This window comes from Elephantulus edwardii, unplaced genomic scaffold (assembly GCF_000299155.1).
Source record: "Elephantulus edwardii isolate Elephantulus edwardi_28Jun2011 unplaced genomic scaffold, EleEdw1.0 scaffold00173, whole genome shotgun sequence".
Classification (NCBI taxonomy): domain Eukaryota; kingdom Metazoa; phylum Chordata; class Mammalia; order Macroscelidea; family Macroscelididae; genus Elephantulus; species Elephantulus edwardii.
In genome coordinates this window covers 1,051,915-1,059,461 of record NW_006399923.1, presented here as the reverse complement: position 1 = coordinate 1,059,461, position 7,547 = coordinate 1,051,915, and positions in this window count along the sequence as shown.

Sequence of the window (7,547 nt, the reverse complement as noted above, 5' to 3'; positions counted from 1 at the left end):
TGTTCAAGCCCTCAAACCTGTTCCTGAGATGATTCTGAAATTCAGGTTGTATGAGGATCACAAAAAATTGTGATTGACCTTGAGGAGAATGAGATTCAAAAAAACACTTGATTGTGCTCAATGTGAAACCTATACTCAGAGCTGGAGCAGTCCTCAGAAAAGAGCAAGAAAACACTGTGTGGTTCAAAATCAGGAAAGGTGTAAATGAAAGATGTGTCTTGTCTCCACACTTTTTCAATCTATATGCAGAACAGATCATTAGCGAGTCTGGGCTCTATGAGGAAGAAGGTGGCATCAGGATTGGAGGAAGATTCATCAACAACCTACATTAGGCAGATGACACAACTTTGTTTGCTGAAACTGAATAAGACATGAAGCATTTGCTGCAGAAGGTCAAGGACTGTAGTCTTCAAAATAAATTGAAGTTCAACATCAAGAAGACAAAGATTCTCACCAGTGGACCAATTGGCAGCACCATGATAGACGGGGGGGAAAGGACTGAAGTTGTTAATTATTACTGTTTTCTCAGCTCCAAAATCAACATAAAGAGACAGACACACACAGAAGACAAGACAGGACTGCAGCAAAGAAACACCCTCACACACACGGGACAAGAACTGCAGACCCTTAGGCCTGGCTCGTTTATTATTTTATAATCATCCCAAAACAGTATATGTGCAGGCAGTCATGATTTGGGGGGAGACTTATTTACCAGAAACTAGACTTGTTTAGACTTGCTTAGCACAGAATGTTCTCACGGAATCGTTCTTGCTTCAATATCTCTGCTAACCAGAAGGAATAAGACTATGCCTTGGAAAGAGGAATATTCTCTGACCTTGTATGCAAGTGTCCAAGGTCCTCATATGTTTGCAGGCTCAAGGACCCATTCCTCTCCCACTAGCCATTCGGATTTAGGGAGACCAAAGAGACATCTGTGTGCATACAGTTTCTTTATGAACCCTTTTTGACTCCTTCACTTGGTACTAGCAGTAAGGACATAAAAAGACGAACTGTACAGGAAAAATCTGCTGGAAGAATTCTCTCCAAGTACTGAGGAGAAAAAAATGTCAATCTAAAGACAAAGGTTTGCCTGACCCAGGTCATGGTCTTCTTAATTACTTCTATGCATCAGAAATCTGGACAATAACTAAGGATGATATAAGAAAAATGAATATATTTGAGTTGTGGTGTTAGAGAAGTGTCTTAAACATACCACGGACTGCCAAGAAAACAAATGGGTTTGTCTTAGAGAGAGTGAAATAAATTTTCTCCTTGGAAGCTAGGATTTTGAAACTCCATCTCACATATTTTGGACAAGTGGCCAGGAGTGACCCGTCCTTGAAGAAGGACATCATACTTAGAAGGGTGGAAGGACAGCTTAGGAGGAGAAGAAGACACAGATGTGATGGAGTGATACAGAAACTGGGGCAATGGTGATAGATGTATCAGAGCCAATAAAACTGGCTCAGGATAGGGCAGGCTTCAGGACGCTGTGTAAAACATCTCTGAAGTCATGATTTGCATGACCTTGTGTCCACATGTAAAGTAGCTGGAGACCATGCCCCCAACAGGGGCTAACCATTGAAACTTGGGGCACTCACATCTATAAACGTAAGTCTGGTCCAGAGCAATTCATTGCAGTTGTTGTTGTGGTGTGTCATCGAGGCAATGGCAACTACAATACGAGAACAATATAAGCATGCACTTTCTGCATTGTGAAAGATGATGATAGAGAGAGGCTGAAGAGACTGTGGCAGACAGTGAAGACCCTGTGACACTCTTGTGAAGACACTCTGGCAAGATGTAACCAGAGAAACCGTAGAGAAGGAGCCACAGTTAAAGTTTTGCTTGGTGGATGACTGAAGGGCAAAATTGACTTGTAACTCATCTGAGACATTTGCTAGTTGATTGAGGAAATCAGAGGTTTCAATCTTGCCCAATCAACAAACACAGGTACCCCAACAGGTGAAAGCTTTAGTCTATTTATATCATTCAGGTAGACTCAACTTTCCTAGTGACATGTTCTTGCAGTAGATCCAACAAAGTTCTTCAACTATTCCGTAAGATTTAACCAAGATTTCAGAAGGAGATAACCAGTCCTAATTTTTGTTCCGCCATATTCTGGAAGCTCTGCTGAAATCTAGCTACCTCAGGTGATCCTGTTGGCATTGAGTTATTGATGCTATAATTATTACCATCATATCAACATGCAAGTCACCATGGTATGGCAATCTGATAGAAGAGCCATTTTGGACTGGGATATGAAGCAATTTTAAATGACTTACAATGCATCTTGAGACCCTTAGTTTACAAAGGAGATTTCATTAGTTCATTTTCTGATTTTCCCCATGTTTATCAGTTTTTCTATCAATTTAATATTTTTATATTCATTAATCTAACCATTTTATGCAATTTTATCTCTCCTTAGTATCTCTGAGTCAATTAGTTGAATATTTATAACAGAGAGACATGAAATATGATATATTGTCTATATAATCTCCTGGTCTGAGGAGAAGAAGCCACACTGTCATCCTAAAGGCATGCATTATTAATACACCAGCTGTTCTGTGGGAAAAGGATGGGTAACCTCCTCCTGTGTGATTACTGCCTCTGAAAACCCACCAGAGGGTCAGCTATGGGTTGATTCCAACTAGACAATGCACAACAACAGAAGTTATTATTACTGCTATAAAGATAGATGAAGTCCTCAGTGGCATAACATAGATGAATATTTAAAACATTGCATTAGCCTCTGTTCTCATTTTGTTGGGTTATATTCCAAGCAATGGAATATCAGTTTCACATGGAATTTCTATGTTCTACCTTCCAAAATGGTTGTACCCTTGTATAATCCCACAGTAATTTGTCCACAAATGTTCATAGCAGCATTATTCACTATTGCAAGAACATGGAAATAGCCAAGATGTCCAACCACAAATGAATGGACTGAGAAGTTGAATTACATTCATACAATGGAATACTACATAGCATGCAGGAGCAATCATTGTGTAAATAACTGCCTACTTTGGAAGGACTGGAGATCATTATGCTGAGTGAACTCTCTCAGTCCCACAAAGACAAATAAGGTATAAAACCATTAATGTAGAATGAGTATGAGGATCCAAGGCTGGAGGCATGGGTTGAAAACAGAGGAGTGAGGATGTTGGGGAGTAGGATGTTAATTATAGAGTTGCACAATTTGACGTATGGTGGGGTCGTGGAAATGTGAAGAAACTTTTGTGAAAAACAATTTATTCAGACTTTGTGAATGAATCAGGATAAAATAAAGAAAAAGTTGATGGTTATGGTTGTACAACATGATGAACATAATTGATGTCATTGAATTGTATCTGTAAAAATTGTTGAAATGGCAAATTTATATTTGAATATATTCTTATGACTATATGTGTAGATGCATAATGCAATTTAAAATATACAATGAATTTCTGTTAACAGTGATAAAACATTTGTCAATATACGTTACTGACACTGTAGCATGCAATTGAAGTAACTGGTTCCATTGAATTTTATATATTAAGGATGTTGTAAAAACGAAAAAAAAAACATAAATAAACCATTACATTAGATTAAATAAGTCACATTCTAAAGGGAGATGAAACAATTTTATGATCCCAAAGGTCTTGCTATGTTTGTTCTTGGACAACTAGTTGATTTTACTCATCTGTGCAGAGTAGAACCTCCCCAAAGAGTTTTGTAGTAGCCCATATCTGAGTGTCTTATAACCAATAAAGCCAAACGATTAACCATCTGCATCCTCCAGATACACCTACAAGATGCCTATAATTGGAAACTTAATGGAGACCAAAATTTCTTGCTGGTTATGAATATCAGGAGGGAGGAAGAAAAATAAATACATTGAAAATTTTCAGCTATGGTTTAAAAACAAAACAAAAAACCCATAGGAATTACATTCTGATTTTGATTGTACATGATAAATTTAAGTAATATGAAGGCACTTAACAACAACAGTGAATTGTATTTAAAAAAATATTGAAATACCAAAAAAGATAATTATTTTTATATATTTATTATAGTTACTACCCCAAAATTCAAGTAATACTATTGAATTGTGCTTTTTAAAAAATATTGAAATACCAAAACAGATAATTATTTTTATATATTTATTATAGTTACTGCCTCATTGCAGTCAAGGCATAACCAACTCATACTCGTAAGCAGTGGATTTTCCCTGTGTCAGTAACTCAGCATCAGGAAATGCATAAATTCACGTGAGACAGGATCTAAGACCACCCTATAATCTTCTAAATCAGGTTACTGCCCATTCTTCCAGAAGTCAGTAGGCTTTATTAACATTAGTCATTCAGTATCAAGTCTGTGTCAGTAACTCAGTGCAGGGAACACAACCACTGTATCAGATCTGGAAGAGACCTATTTGAACCTTGGAAGTTCCAATAATCTTCCCCTTTAGCTGGTACATGGGATTTGAACTTCCATCCTCCTAAACACGTGACGGCCCAGTAGCAGTGTGTGTTGCAAGACATCACAAAAGTGGCTTCTGGACTACGTTATCATATCAAGAGGTGATTGGGAGAGAGAGGACTTGACTGGAGGACTTGGGGAAGATAGGTGAGAATGCAAGGAATGGTGATGTAGCAGGAAACGGGAAGAGACAAGACACAGGTGCTTGCGTTTGGGGAACAGTGAAATTGTACTGGTAATTTCTGTAGGGGAAGTGTCTTTCATCTGCTCAATAAAGTGCTTGTCAGATATTGTTTGAAGACTAAGCATCCAAATTAAGAACAACTAAGAAAAAGGATTGGCTACCAATTCTGAAATGTAATAGGCCTTCAAAAAAAAATCTATATATAACAATATACATGAAAAGAAATTGCCCAAATTTCTCCCAAGGAGCTAATGGAGGATTTGAACCATCAGTGAGGTGTTTACTGTGGGTTAATAGCACAATTCTCCCACTCCCTATTAACTAGGCTACCAGAGCTCATATTATTTCTTATTATCTATAAAAATATTATAAGGCATTTTTATCAATTGCTCAGCTCCACAGTCAACAGTCCTGGGCCCAGCAGCCAGGAAATCAAAAAATGTATTGCAATGGGAAAGTCTGCTGTTAGGGACCTCTCTAAAGTACTAAAGAGCAACGCTGTCTCTTTGGAGACGAAGGTGTGCCTGATACAGGCCGTGGTCTTTGCAATTACTAGTTATGCATCAGAGAGCTGGACAATGACTAGGGAGAACAGAAGGAGAATTGATGCCTTTGAGCTGTGGTGCTGGAGAAGAGTATTGAATGTACCATGGACTGCCAAGAAAACAAACAGAGTCAACCTAGAGAGGGTAAAACCAGGCTACTCCTTGGAGGCAAAGATTCTTGGGCTTCATCTGACATACTTTAGACATGTTGCAAGGAGAGACAGGCCTTTGGAGAGGGACATCATGCTGGGTAGAGTAGAGGGACAACGCAGGAGGGGAAGACCCTCTGTGAGGTGGATTGATTCAGTGACTGGGGTAATCGGGATGGGTGTGTCAGAGGCAATGCGCTTAGCACAGGATAGAGCAGGGTTTAGGGCTGTTGTACAAAGGGTCGCTATGAGTCGCAAATGACTCAACGGCACATAACAACAACAACAACAACAACAACAACAACATTGTCTTCCATAAAATTATCTACAGAATGTAGTTCTTAACTGAGGAGGAAAGAATGGTTCAAGGTAACTTATTATCTATATCTCAGGGATATGATTATTAATATTAATCCAGAAGAATCATATTGCATATTATCTTTTCAATGGCTGTTAAATATTAAAGAAGATGTTTGACATTGTGTAATACAGATGTTCATTTTATTAGCCATGGAAGAGCCCACGGAATGAAAGACATCATTGTGAGAGAGATTTTGGCTGAAATTGGAGACTATTAGAAGAATGTTTATTTGTGTGTTTAATTCTCTATGCAGAGGAATTTATGTGATTTTGTAGATCACAATGAGTTATAGCTAACACTAACAAGAATGCTAACACCAAAGCACAAACTGACCTCATGAGAAACCTATATCTAGATAAAACAACTGTTGTCCAAACAGAACAAAAGAATACAGCATAGTTTAAAATTAAGAATGGTGTGCATCAAGATTGTATCTATGGTGTCAACCATTTATTATTCATAATGGTATTCCCAGATACTGATTTTGACTCTGCCACATTGCTGAGTGGGAACACACAAATAGGATGTGTTAGTCTGTTCACAAAGTGATAGGCTAGTCTCACCATTACAATAGGTTTAAATTGAACAAGTCATGCAGCAAAAATTTGAAAATCTCGAAACAATTAAAGAAGAGATAGTATGATGCACAGCATGTGTCTGAGAATCCTGTACTATTCAGACCAAGACCTAATGAGCATAGTAGCAGTACCAGCAGAGAATTAGAGACTGACTTGAAAATAGAGCTTATTTGAGACTGCTGCCTCACAGAACAAGAGTCAAGGGCTTTCTCCCATGCTTAAAGGAGGACTAGGAGAAGACTTAGAGTTAAATAACAACACTTAGGGAACTTTGTAACACTGACATAAGCTATAATTCTGAAAGTCCGTGGACCTGTGGACACACTTTAAAATTTCTTGGTACTTAGAAATGGTATCCTGTTACTAATCTAAATTGTAACTATTCAACTTCCCTTAAAAAATAAATCTGAAAATAATGGATATAGTTCTGTGAGATCTGTGTGGTCATTGCAATGTGTTTTATACTGAGAAGAGTAGTAAGATTGATTTTATAATAAGTAGAAGAGGGTACAAGAGTCCAGAAGACCACATACAATCTTGCAGGGATTAATTTTGTAATGTAGATGTGGTTTGAAGTGACAATTCTTACTGGAGTTAGTAAAGGTAAGATACAGCCATTCTTTTGCTGCCAAAGTTTATTTTAAAGTATTCTTTCTCCATATCAATTCACTTTTTTTGCTGACCAAATAATATGAAGCTGAACTTTGTGAAGATGGATTTGGTATAATTCAGGTTTTGAGGAAGACTCACTATCAACCTAAGTTATGAAGAGAAAGAAACTTTGCTAGTCAAAAGTCAAATGAATTTGAAGCACTTGTAGAATATAAGACTATAACTTTCAATATGCATTATATCTTAACATTTAGAAAAGAAAAACACCAAACCATCAGCACTGGAACAATAGGTAACATAATGGTAGCTGGAGAGAATGAAGTAGTCAGTGATTTCATCTTGCTTGGAACCACAATCAACCTTCTTGGAAACATCAGTTAAGAAGTCAAAAGACATGTTGAGAGATATTTGCTGCCAAGGACTTCTCCAAAGTGCTGAAGCAAGATCAGTTTAAAGATTTAGGCATGCCTAAGCAACTCAAAGATACATAAACACAACAACCAAAAAACCTCAAAAAAGAACAATCCATGCTTGATATTTTCAATTACTTTTATGCACCTAAAAGTCAGTGAATAAGTAAAAGTGATAGAAGAATTGATGTCTTTGAGTTGTGGTGCTGGGGAAGAGTGTCAAACATACCATGAACTCCCAAGAGTA